Below are 13,648 nucleotides of genomic sequence, written 5' to 3'. Positions count from 1 at the left end.
TCAGCGGAGTGATTTACATTTTTATATGATATGGAGAATGCCGCGGGAAGGGTGTGGGGGTTAGCAAGGTATAGAGAGGGGGGGGGGATCGTCGGGAAGCATTCCTCTGCAGTGGAGCATGAACTGAAACCTCAATTTCTTGGATAATTACATGAAATTATTGAGGAATTTGGGGGACGAGACAAAGCACAGGAAGATGGATGGCGCGTCGGGTGCACCTCATGCCGACCTTTTTTAAAGCACACTTCCTGCGATAAAGAACACAGGCTTGCCATCCCAACACACACACCCTCCCTCCCGCACCCCTGAGACAAAAGCGACGTGCTCATGTGCTAATGGCAGGGGAGAGAGTTGGGCAAACGTAGCAGTGAGGGCGGCCAGGACAACTCACAGGTCAGTGCTAATCTTCTGATAGATGGAGCCTAAAGACCCGGGACACATCCATCACGCGCCGCCGACGGCTCCCCAACTGGGAGAGATTTGCAAACAGCAAAGGGTTAACACACGGCCCAAACAGACCTCTGATGATCCATCACTCAAGGCAACAAGCTCCTTTTTTAAAGCGTATCAGCCCCTTTGACAACACCGAGGGGGCTGCGGAGGAGTGCTTGGGGGGGGGGGGGGGGGGGTGCTCCGTTTTAAGACCTTAAGCTCCACAGCTCTGTTGATCATTAAATATCCATTTTAAAATCAGTGGGGGAAAGTTTACCGTCAATTCAAACGCAGAAGGTGGTAGTAGAGGAGAGGATTTCCTCCCCACTGCCGCCGTCGAGGTCCGGGCCACCACGCACTCATCCGTCAAGTTAACTACCCTCACACGTAATCATTCCAGTCATTTGTCTCCTTGTATTTGGGTTTGGGAGTCGCATAACGGCCATGTTGGGGATTCACAGTTCAATGAAAAGCTCACCATGCAGCACTTTGTTGAACAAACAAAATGGCCTCTGCCAGGGAGCATATATTTACATCTGTCTTCCCATCAGGCTTCACCTGCCAATCGCGCCTCCTGAGAATAGTTAAAAGCTGGGACAACAACCTAACCTTGAAAAAAACATGCTGGCATCACCCCAAAGCAACACACGCAGGTCTCAAATGGTCAGTCGAAGATACAACACATGCCTATAAAGCCAACATAACACTAGAGGGCAAACGGGTATGATAAACAGTCTTGGGGATTTTTCATCATTAGGAATGTGGAGGTATAAATGTGCAGGTGCTTTGTTATACACAATTGTGCAGCAGCCAACAGAACAATTAATTCAGACCCAACAAGATGGCTCCCTAAACTCGTTGCAGGGGATATCGATAGTGGAACATTTTCAACAGCAAAAATAGGGATGGGTATTTATATCATAAGACCATTAGAGGTAGGGGCGATTACAATTAATTGACTGGAGTTTTTGTGGAGCAAACATTTTTGACTGGCATCGTCGCACGGCGCAGTCGCTTTCTGTTTCAGTAAATTTGCTTAAAATTTTTGGCGCAATTGGATGGAAACATGACTAATGACACTTCCATGCTTTCGTGCACTTTGCCAAACACAATTTTGGGCACTGTTAATTCAGACCCAACAGTGGGCTACCTAAACAGGTTTCAGGAGCAAAAAGACGGGTTAGGTGGACCATTTTGAACTAAAAATTATGGATAGGAATTTGATACATAAGAACCTTAGCGGTAGAAACGGGTATAATAAATGGACTTGTAAAAGTTCCCCATTAAGAATCCATGTGGCGTTAAGGTTGTGCAGTTGCAGCAAACAATTCGAGGGCACCATTATTTTAGACCCAACTAGTTGGCAGCCTAAACAGCTGTCAGGGGAAATCTAAACAGGAAATAAAGAGAAAGAAAAAGTTGGTTTTTAGCTAAAGAAGTAGGGAGGGGCATTTGTTTCAGAAGAACATTAGCGGTCCAGACGGGTATGATAAATGGACTTGTGGATTTTTCGTCATTAAGAATCCATGTGGAATGCCGAGCTTGTACCAATGGGGTTTTGTTGTGCGGTCCCTTTGTGGAGTCTTACGAGGTCCCATGCAATATTAAAAATGATCTTGCATTACGTGGTGTATTTGTGGTACCTTTAATGGCAATTTCTGTTCTAGTTCCATGTGATTGCGCCACATGATTCTGTTGTGGGAGCCTTATTAGTACTGCCCAGACTATATCATTCTTGTTGTGCCACCATAATAGTCCATATTTTGTTTAATCTTGAGTTTGTATGAATTGTAATAAACAGGTCAAATGTTTAATATTGTTCCAAAAAATGCTTTTTTCCCCCCACTCTTAATAGACAACTTCCTGCATCTGCAGTTGAATAAACATCCATATTTGCAGAAATACAGTAGTTGCTCTCCCCAGTGGGGAAGTTAGTATATTACAGTTTCATCACTCCTATGACAAAAAAAATGCCATAAATTCATAAAAACTGTAAAGAGAGATAAACATTTGCTCCGTGTTGGCACCTCAAGTATTTTTTTAAATCTGTGATCTGTATGTGAATAATTTCTGCAATGTCTGTAATGTTATAACTTGATATTACCCCACATGTTAAACTATTGTGAACAAAATTTGGGGTGTGGGGGGGTGTCTAAAGATAATTTCTGTGAAATCCAATTTGAAATAAATTGAGTGTGCGTGCCAGGTTACAGGGAATAATGCCAAACTAATGTAAGAACTAATCCAGGTCTGATCCAGATTGAGCATTTGATAGCGATATTAATTAAACATGAACTCCCAACATCTCAACATGTTCTGATGTTTACAGCTCTGTAAAATGTCACCGGGTAATGTTGTAATCTGTTGTACTTTTGTGGGATCTAAATAGCTTTGAAGACTTAAATTCTAATCCAACGCCACAATACCTTCTGTCAACACCACAGTTAACGCTATTCAGTCATTGATTTTGCAAGTGACAGTGAGTTTTCGTCTTCCCGGCTCATGACGGTGGGTGGCGGTGGTGAAAGATGAATGAAGCATAGCAGTAGCTCCTCAGCAACCTTTCAATAAAGTAAACAATCACGTTGCGTTGACCTGACCGCACTGTCTGTTACGCCGCTAGAGCCTTCCCACACATAAACTCGGCATAACGCTGGCCTATGTGAGTTAAGTCAAAAGTCACTGTATATAATAACACACTAAGGGCTCGCTTGTGGGATTAGCACAAACCTTGCATGTAACCTGTAGAAGAACTTTTATAGTCCAATGATGCTGGACATTCCGTAGTTCAGCCATGAAAAATAAGACTCGATAGTCAATGATAACCCTCACTAACTTCACTATCCCAAACTTTTTTTTTTTAAACTTACTTATTGTACCTTAGTTAAACAGCTAACCTTTACCAGCTGTTAACAACCACAACTGCCAAAAAAATTCTCGACATCATCATGAGAAGTTAACTGCTCTGCCTTTTCCATCCCGTTCCTGCATGTTTGCTGTCGAGTCGACTGGCTATCAGCAGGTGGCTAACTCGAGCCAATCCTCCGCTAACAAGCCGCTCCTAGCATACTACAATCCACCTTTTTATTCTCCACATGAGATATAGTTAAGTGTCCCTGGGTCTCTTGAAAGGCGCTATATAAATCTAAGCTATTAGTTATTACTAACGTAAGCTGTATTTATGCTTGGCTTTAGGGTTAAGGAGGCTGAGTACACATTCTAATTTATCGTGTTTATGTCTCATTAACACTAATACTTCTTTTAAAGCATGCATGACGGTGAAGAATGTTCAAATGTTACTTAAAGCATTGCATGTAAAGTCAGTCATTGCTTTATGATGGCATCAGTTTGTAGGTGAAAATGCCGAATTCAATTGCCAAGTGGGGGGGGCGGGGGGGGGGGGGGGTTAAAACATGAACAAATTGGGGGTCAACCTTGGAGGTTCGACTTCATCCCTGTGGTGGATTGCTCATCCTGTGATCGCAACAGAAGCGTCCCGTCTTGAACGGCAGCGATGATTCATGGCAGGCTATCCTCCTTTGCCTTATTGTCCATTTGCTGTCCGACGTTTCCGTGCGAGAGCATCAAAGGGAAGTAGACAAGACAGCTGTCAAAGCCCACGCCCAGTGAGTGAAGATGGCAGGTGAGCTTTTGCACCCCGCCCCAAGTCATTCTCCTTAGCTCAAACTCCTCTGAACAAAAAGGCTGCAGGCTTGAGCTATCCTCGACAACACACATGCATGCACTTAGCTGTATTAAACCTAAAGACATGTCCTAGTTCTTTAAGTCGCCGTTTGATGTTTAATTGCGAGATTTTGGGCCCTGGAAGAAGTCTGCAGAGTTGCATATTTGGAGTCCCAAAACACAAACTATGTAGTGCGTCGTGCAATATCGGTTGACTTTCCAGTGGTTCTCGCTTCAAAATGGAAATCATGGAGATCAAATTAACTTGGTCCATGCTCTAGCCGTCATCACAAAACAGAACTATGCCAACTTGCAGGACTTTATTCAGTATTTATCAAGTGTTAAGTGTATAAGTATGTTTATATTAACAACTGCTTGGTAAACTTAACATGTCTGCAATTTAGGGCTGCACAAATCAGTGGTGACTCGAATTGACATCCGAATTGGCCGTTAAAAAGAATGCCGATCACAATTTTCTGATTCGGGTGAGAACGAATCGTAGCATAAAGTCTCGCAGGAAAGTAACTTAAAATGGCAACGCGTGTGATGTAAGTTCGTCTGTGGGGAGTGTGACACGTGCTCTTCGAGACCTGTCACCCGGAAGTGTATGTACAGCAATGATTGGCCAGCTAACAGGGCTGGACTGGCCATCTGGCGCACAGGGCAGATGTCCGGTGGGCTGACCTCTTTTGGGGCCGATGCAGTGCCTTTTAATTATTATTTTCCTACATTTTACCACAACAGACTGGTCCAGAACTTAGGACCATTCCATTATAGGTAGCAAACTGAAACATCATCAACAAACATCAGTGGCAGAACTACATGTTAGGCAAGGGTTGGGTTGGGCCGGGCCTGACAGAGCGCCAGTCAAAATGCTAGGGATGATTTTTGGGGGTAGGCCAGTCCAGCCCTTCCGGCTAATGATCATTATATTAAACTGTTAATCAAGCAACCAATAAGGCCCATCTAGGTAGTGTATCAACGCCTTTGTCGTTACTTCGCCATTGGCCTCTGACAATGTCCTAGCACAAAGGGAGGTTGCAAATTTGGACTGGACTGGGAAGATGAACCCTTACAGTTGTTAGCTTAGTGCTTGCTAGCTATGACAGACACAACACGGATTGATTTAAAACTTTACCAAAAGTGAAAAAAAACACCTTGGGTTTTGCCTTCGTATACAGCGAGAGATCCTGGAGATTAAAGTAAATTATGCTAAAAATGACTCAGCTGTGCTAGTGCATTGGCTGTATATGTACACTCCAAGTTTTTTTTTTTTTGTTTTTGTTTTTTAAGCGGCATTTGGTGTTGATAAAGCGCTATGCAAATGAGCTCCATTTAACATTAGGATCAAATTGGATTTTTTTTATTTTTGGAGTATGAAGTGGTCATTGTTAAAAGTACCATTGGTACCCCTTTCGAATGGATTCAGGATTTAGTGGTCAAATGATAATTGAATATGCAAATGTTGTTCCAGTCCAAGTTACTGTAATTGTCATGTGTGACAAATTTCTCTCGAGTCAGACCCAACCCTACGCAGCAGTTCGTGTCATTTCTGGTTCTACAATTAGCGTCACACTCTTCCCATTTGCCATCATTGGTTCCTTCAACAACAAAAAAACAACAAAAAGCAAAACCTAGTCCTCATTAGGACAGGGTACATCCCGTACTGGTTGCCAGCCAATTTGCAAGGCACATTAAAGACAAACAAGCATTCACGCTCATATTCAAACCTAGAGACAATTTCGAGTTTCATGTTTTTGGAATGTGGCAGGAAGCCAACTAGACGGTGGGGGGGACACCCACGCAAGCACACGGAGAACATGTAAACACCACAAAGGAAGGCCAGAGATGAGATTGGAACCCAGAACCTCGAAACTATAAGGCAAGTGTGCTAACCCCCTCGTCCACTGTGCTGTTTCATATTGAAAATGTCCCTATTGTAGAACTAATAAAGATTATCCAAGAATAATAACAACGGTCTTGTAACCGTATTTTTCTTCACAATAGCTGCATGCAAAGTGTTATAAATATTAGTTCTGCTGTAGACAATGAATTGTTCAGTGTCAAAACAAGCTCCAAAGCTTTGGAGCCATACAGCGTGTGGGGAGAAAATTCCCTTCGGCTATTTTAGATGTCTGTGGCCAAACTACCAGCCAAAGTGGGTAAACACATTTTCATCAACTTATGTATGCACACACTGGACGCTTTATTCTTTCTCTTGAAGATCAGATCTTTGTAGATGCGTGCTCGAGGGGCAGAGGGCAGGGGAAGGGGGGAGGGGGGTGGGGGATCCAAGGTGGCCAGTGTTCCCGCTAAAAGACTATAAAAGGCGTTTGATGATTTAGATTACGGCCGACAAATTCTCTCGCTGAATCGCAATCGCAAACAAAATGTGGCCTGTCGCTGTCGCTGTCCCCCCCCCCCCCCAAAAAAAAACGCGGTCTGTATCGTCCAGCAGCAGCAGGACGAGGCTGCTTGAGAGGAGGAGGGTGGAGAAGGGCATGAGGAGAGCGGGTTTGGGGGAGGGGGGGGGGGGGGGGCTGCTGGTAGCTCATGTTCTCCCTATTGAAATGCAGACACTTTGATATGGAAATGGCAAGTTACAAAAAGCCGCTAGAATTCACACTCGCCTGCATTGAAACCATTTGCGCGAGGCGAGATGAGATGGCACTTCCTTCCCAGGACAACACAGACAAATGGACCCGAGCAGCATGCCTGGCTTGGGTGAGAGATGGAGTGGAAGTAGAGAGTGCATGTGTGTGTGTGTGTGTATGTGCTGAGAATGTAACAGAACATTTGTCCGCCTCACTCTCTCTCTCTCTCTCTCTTTCAATTCCTACTGTCCCATAATTCATTTTGGGCTGAAAAGCAGGATTTTTCAAACACAATCGCCAAAGAATGGACCTTCCTCCTTTATACTCCTCACTCCTTCCTTCTCCCAAGCCAAGAGGACTTTTGGTTCACGCCAAAACATAAAACTTCAAAAATCCACCCGAATTTGTCATCGCCCAACATGCGGATGATGCAATAACCACCCAGGAAAGAACAACCACTCCTCTTCCAAACACCCCGACAGCCGTTAGATACATTACCGGTACATGCACCACAAGTATTGGGACACAACTCTTCATTAGTGTTGTTCCGATACCGATACTGGTATCGGCAGAGGCCCCGATACTGCATTAAAACACTGGTATCGGTGAGTACTAACAAGTAACATGCTTTTCATGTTGAGAAGAAAAAAAAACTTGGGTATCGATATGGTATCGGCATCGGCCGACACTGCAAAGCTGGATATCGGAATCGGTGTCGGGGTCCAAAAAACGGTATCGGAACAACAGTAATCTTCATCAATGGATGGATCCATTAAAGGCTCGCATATACTTTGTAGAAACCCGCCATTCCTCCCATATCTTACATCGACAACTTAAAATGAGTTAGGTCCATACAACTGGGCGTGGAAAGCTATGGCCCGGGGGGCCATTTACGGCTCACAGAAAGACTGATTGGGGCCGATTACCGGTTTGACGGTTTATCGTCGTTTAAAAAAAAAAAAAACGTTTCATTAACCGCTAATATTGTTAACATCCTCTTTTATTTTCTGAAGGGACTTCTAAACAGGGCACAATATGATTGGCTGCTTGCAGAGTTGAGGAAACGAGCCGCCTCTTTGTAGCTAATTGACACCAATTAACTTTTTTTAAATTATCCATCTTGGATGCCCTTTGATTACAGTGCACTGTCTTTAAAAATGAAAAACAAAACAAAAAACATGGTGCCAGCTTGTAATAGTCAGTCCCAAGCACAACACGAGTAGCCCACAGGTCTATTCTAAAAATAGCTCACCAGTGGTGGGACACTGACTTACTAAGAACAATTTATTTAAAACACAACAAGATTGTCAACACTTATTTTCTGCTTGCTTCTGTATTTATTTAAACTTAACATGGTGCATATTTGTACCAAATATTCTATATTTAGTTTTAAAAAATAAAACAGATTGTGTTTAAAGCAAAAAAAATGCTGTTTTTAGCAACTCATTGGGGGGGGGGGTTAATAAATATTAGTAATTTTAATACAGTGATATTTTTGTTCGTGTCAGAACTTAATATCAGCCTATCCCTACAGACAACCACTCAACTCACATTCCCAGTGCATGGAAGCTCAACACACGCTGCATACATCAAAATCAGGCCGTATGGCACACGGACGACTTGCACAAAACTGAAATGGCCCTTGCTCCACAGATTTCATTCCAACAGTGTGAAACAATGCATCAATAATTCAGCCGAGGACGCTAACTAATTATACACAATGGCTATGTACAAACATAAGCATACAATACACAACAAACCAGCTGGAGCTGTTTGGCTTCACTTACGCGCTTGGAAAATCCCATTTTCAACCACATTTTCAAAATGAGGCTGACTTTTTTGCTATTTCCACTCAAGTTACCAAATATGCTTCCAAAGTCAACTACACAACTGTTATGAAGCAATAAATATGAAATATGTGCACATTAGTTACAATCAAGCTCCACCAACAATACATTTTGGACATTTTGGCCTTGCATGCATCAAATAAGGTACTTAGAAAGGCTACATACTAACTATATGTAGAAAGTGACTGTAGCACATATAACTTTCTTTTGCAGCCTATTTAAAATGTTCTTCATGACTAATCACCAGCATAATGCACATGTATTATTGTCAATATTGCTTTTCTAGTGAGGCATGTGGCATCAATTTACATTCAAGTCACCAAACATGGTTCCAAAATCAACTGCACAACTGTAATGGGATTAAATATGAACGATGGGCACATTAGTTGCATTCAAGGCCCACCACAAACACATTCTGGACTTTTGCCATGCACACATTTTAACCATCAACAGAAAATGATTTGTATTTTGTAAAACATAATGACAGAACTTTAATTCCTAACTAAAAATGTGACTACGCGATGGCATAATCTACTTTCTTTGCCTTGACCTCACCCCATTTCCTAGTGAGGTGTGTGGCATCCATTTCCAATCAAGTTACCAAATGTGTCCATAATTTAACCATTTCATTGTTATGAATCATTTATGTGAAGCTCATCAACACATTTATGACAATCACCTTGACATGCATTAAAATGCTTGCAAAATCAAAATGTGTTGAAAATACATAGATTATTGCAGTACAGATAACATGACTATTTATACAACATTTTCACCCAATATGCTTCATGATTATTGCCCATCTTTCCTTAAATTCAATTTATTTTTTCATTACTATATTGCTGGTTCCTTTTATTAAAAGTTGCAAAGTCCAAGTTACCAATGTTGCTTCCAAAAATAACTTAACAGTTATAGCTCCATCAAATCCAAACTATTTGCACATTAGTTGAATTTAAGGGCCCACCAAGGAGACATTTTGGACAACTGCATGCTTCCCCTTGTGCCTCATTGCAAATAAAGGCATGATTGGATGAGTCTGGCGTAGAAGACCACCAAGGCTATCACCTAAAGTGAAGATTGCAAGACACGAGGACTTTTCTTTTTAACTATTGACCTTATAAATAGCCCCCTCCGAATGAAAACACACTCCAACATCTTATAGGAAGAGTGGACGCGTTCTAATTGATGACCCAACACTTGATGGTGGCTGGCTTATATAATGCTGCAGCACGATTGAACGCCGTCCACAAGATTTGAGCGCAACGTAAATGTGGTTTAACCTTGATGTGTCAGCGGTGCCTTGCTCTCTGGAGGATCCCGGCCGGAGGCTGCCTCCGAAAATGCCTCACGTAAGGGGGGCTGGCAGATATTGCTCCCCAGCCTGTAAAAACTCTGCATCTGTCTGCATGTCTGTGTGTGCGTCTGTCTGTGTGCCATCATCTCGCATGGCTGGCACGAGGCTCCGTGAATTATACATGCTCTGTGCAATGATCTTATTTTATAGCTGCAAAATGGAGAGGTAAATGGAGACCGCAACTGACATCCAGCTACTTAGATGCTGTTCAAAGTGTGTGTGTTGGGAAATGCACAATGTTACTGCAAGACTCGTAATTTCACTCCGTTCGATTCTTTAATTGCGCACATTCAAAAAGAAATTCAAAAGAAAAGCGATAAACGCTACATTGCTACCTTCAATGAGATTAATGAACATTTCCGAAAGTCCGCCAAAGAGCCACTTCTTAACGCTATTTATCGATGGAGCGGGTGCTACTTACCGTGCTAGAAAGATGAAGGACTGTGAATTTCAGATCGCCCCCCTTCAACTCGGCTGGCCTGGTTCAGACGAGGCGGCCCCCACAAACTGAGCTCCAGGTCACACAAAAACAGGCTCGACTCGGCTGCATGTTCGGGTCGCCTCACAGCGGACAGGCGGCGGCGGCAGGTAGACGCTCCCCCACAAGTCGATACATCCAGGTCGGGTCGAATAGCTCCGAAGCGAGGAGAGGAACGTTTTTTTGGTTGTTGTTTTTTTAAGTGAAGCACCATGCCCCGCGTTTAAAAAGAGAAGGTTGAAGTGGGGGGGAACACGCTCCAATGAGACGAGGTGAATTGGAAAAAGTCCCGACCAGGTCGCGACGAAGTGGGTCTGGAGGGAGTCGTTGAAGCCCGACGGCGGAACACGCACGCCGGGTAGTGTTGAGATGAGATTCTCGGTGAGCTCCGAGCTTTAGTTGCACGCCCGCCGGCGCGTGTCACATCCACACGACTCCAGAGCAGTCAAGAGGACAACTGAGCAGACAAGCGAGGAGCACTGGACCGACTCTGCAGCAGCTGGCTGGACACAGACGCGAGGAAATCCCGGAGTGGAGTTTTCTCAAATCCATTTTGGAGTTCGGAATGGATTCAGGTGGATTCAGCCTCTAATTAAACAATGAGCTCTTTGCACAAATCCACTACTTTCTGAACTCAGCAACACTTCTTAATTTCCTGTCTTTCATGATTTGACAAACTGATTAACCCAGGCGTGCCTGACCTCGGTAACCACGACGACAATGGCCAGACACACCTGGGTTAATCAGTTTGTCCAATCATGAAAGACAGGAAATGAAGGAGTGGTGCTGAGTTCAGGAAGTAGTGGATTTGTGCAAAGAGCCCATCAAATAATTGTGGTTAACTCGTTAGCTAATCTAGATAGATCGGTAGTACAGTAACTAGTTATCTAGACAGATAAGTAGTTGGCTGGTTAGTTATAGCTAGTAAGTTCTGGTCAGAAACGGAATGGATTCAGGTAAATTTAGACTACTTAGATCATGTGCGCTTACTACTAGTAGTAGTAGTTAGCTTGATAGCTATCCATGACACATAAGTACATACCAAACAGCAACAGGTTACTTAGAGTGAAAGATAACTTAAGTTACTTGATTTGTTAGTTTGGTCACATTCAAAAAGATGTGGTTAATTGAGACTTAATAGCATAGCGTTCTGGCTGGAATGTGAATACAGTCAAGCAAATTCAAACTTCTATAAGTAGTTCCTGAGCTTAGCGAATGGGGGAGATGCCACGGACTTCCGGGTACATCGGCGTTGTTTCCGGCCACTGATGGCCGCGGTTCAACACACCTGCGCCCCGCCCCCCAAACGCGCGCTCCCGCCGGGCGTTTCAACTCTCTGAAATGCTTCGGACAACTGAGACAGACACACTACACACTCGCACTCGTCGACGGGAACGCACAACCAAGGTTATTTTAGCTAACTAAAACTAACGAAAAAGCTAAAACTAAAATTCCAAAAACGATTTCGTTAACGAAATAAAATAAAAACGAAAATGCTTTTTAAACAACGGAAACTAACTGAAACTACATTTTATGATACATTTTATAATTATAGTAAAAATGTCATTTGTTTTTGGTAATTAATTTAATGCATGAGCCTTTGGGGATGATTTTAAATGTGATTTTAGGTAGATTTATTTTGATATTAACCTGAATAAGGATGTTTGAAAGTGTGTCACTCAAAAGGTGACGTCATCTAGCAGCAGCCAATAGAAAAGCACCTTCAGATGACGTTGCTCCTATGGTGTTTTTTAAATATTGCGCACAAGTAATACTTTTTTTTGTAAACTAAAACTAATACTGAAACTAACTAAAACTAAGCATTTATGAAATAACTAAAACTAATAAAGACTAACAGAACCACCTTAAAAAACGAATTAAAACTAACTACATTTAAAAACCAATACTCAAAACAAAATCAAAACGAACTAAAATGAAAAATTCCAACACCATAATAACCCTGCGTGTGACCAAGGGGCACAAAGGCGGAAGCGCGAGAACACGTCGCAAACAGGAAATGGAAACAAAGCTGATGTGTGAAAACTAGGAAGTCGGAAGTCCCGCCTCCTCCGTGGCATATACCCCATTAGCTTGATAGTTAGTGAGATATACATAAATAGAACGGCAACCTGTTATCTAGATGGATAAGTAGGCTAGTTAAATAGATTTCATTAAAAAGGTTTGGTTAATTTACGGCTCTAAAAAGGAGTGTATTACTGGTTGGAGGCAAAACGGGTTTAGGTGAATTCAGGCTAGAATTAGGCTCATGTGGTTATCAAATTAGTTTGCTGTATAGCTACATATGTAGCTTGATAGACAGCCAAGGGGCAACTAGTGAACTACATACTGTAAATATAGTTACGTTAGGTTCAAATGCGCTAAATTGTAATGGAGTCCTGGTTAGAACCCATATTTAGGCTATATAATTAGCACTTCATTTGTTACTGGTTAATTTGTTAGCTTGATAGTTAGGTAGAGCAATAAACAGCAACTATTATCGAGATTAGAGGTTCTCAACCCCGGTCCTCAAGTACCCCTATCCAGCCTGTTTTCCAGGTCTCCTTCAGCCAATACAGCTGAGGATCGTTATCAGGCTTCATGCAGAGCTTGCTGATTAGCTGATCGTTTCAAACACCTGTGTTGGCTGTTGGAGACATGAAAAACAGGCTGGATAGGTGTACTCGAGGATATACAGTATAAGTCAGTGTTTCTCAACCCTGGTCCTCGGGGCCAACCATCCAGCCTGTTTTCCATGTTTCCCGATTCCAATGCAGGTGAGGATCGTTATCAGGCGTCTCCAGAGCTTGCCGTTTAGCTGTTATTGGAATCAGCTGCATTGGGAATAGGGAGGCATGGAAAACAGTCTGGATAGTGGGCCCTGAGGACCAGGGTTGAGAAACACTCGTATAATCGGTGAGTTAGCTGTTTAGTTGGGCCAAAATCTAAAAGGTTAGCTTTTTTTTTTTTTCAATTAAATGATTTCTACAATGATTTAGAGAGTTGTCATATTTCTAAATGGAACACGATAACATCCCGCACACATCCGGTAGCTCAAAATCCGTCTGCGTGTACCTCGATCAAATCAAACAAAATAGCGTAACGCCACCTGCGCCCCAACATAGACATGCTTTCACCTGGTCTAAGTGCACTTTTTATGACAAAATTCTCAGGTGCGTCAATGAAGAACGACTTCGGTCCACATAAATGAAGATGCAGCAGTTTTTACGCCGAGCGCACATGCACCTATCTATGAAAATAG

General features: G+C 42.8%; 1 protein-coding gene across 7 annotated transcripts in view; it reads right to left on the bottom strand.

The window, feature by feature from the left end:
• The window catches only part of adgrl2b.1 (adhesion G protein-coupled receptor L2b, tandem duplicate 1), a 157,526-nt gene extending 146,668 nt beyond the window's left edge, over nt 1-10,858 (bottom strand). For all 7 annotated transcript variants that reach the window (XM_086084063.1, XM_086084080.1, XM_086084070.1 and 4 more), the window contains exon 1: nt 10,333-10,858. The gene's annotated coding sequence lies outside the window, so the exon portion shown is untranslated. The remainder of the gene's footprint in view (nt 1-10,332) is intronic.
• Nucleotides 10,859-13,648: the final 2,790 nt, after the last annotated feature.

This window comes from Leptonotus elevatus, chromosome 1 (genome assembly GCF_054856555.1).
Source record: "Leptonotus elevatus isolate MCC_2025b chromosome 1, RoL_Lele_1.0, whole genome shotgun sequence".
NCBI classification, from domain to species: Eukaryota; Metazoa; Chordata; class Actinopteri; order Syngnathiformes; family Syngnathidae; genus Leptonotus; species Leptonotus elevatus.
This window is presented reverse-complemented; position numbering and strand designations above follow the sequence as displayed.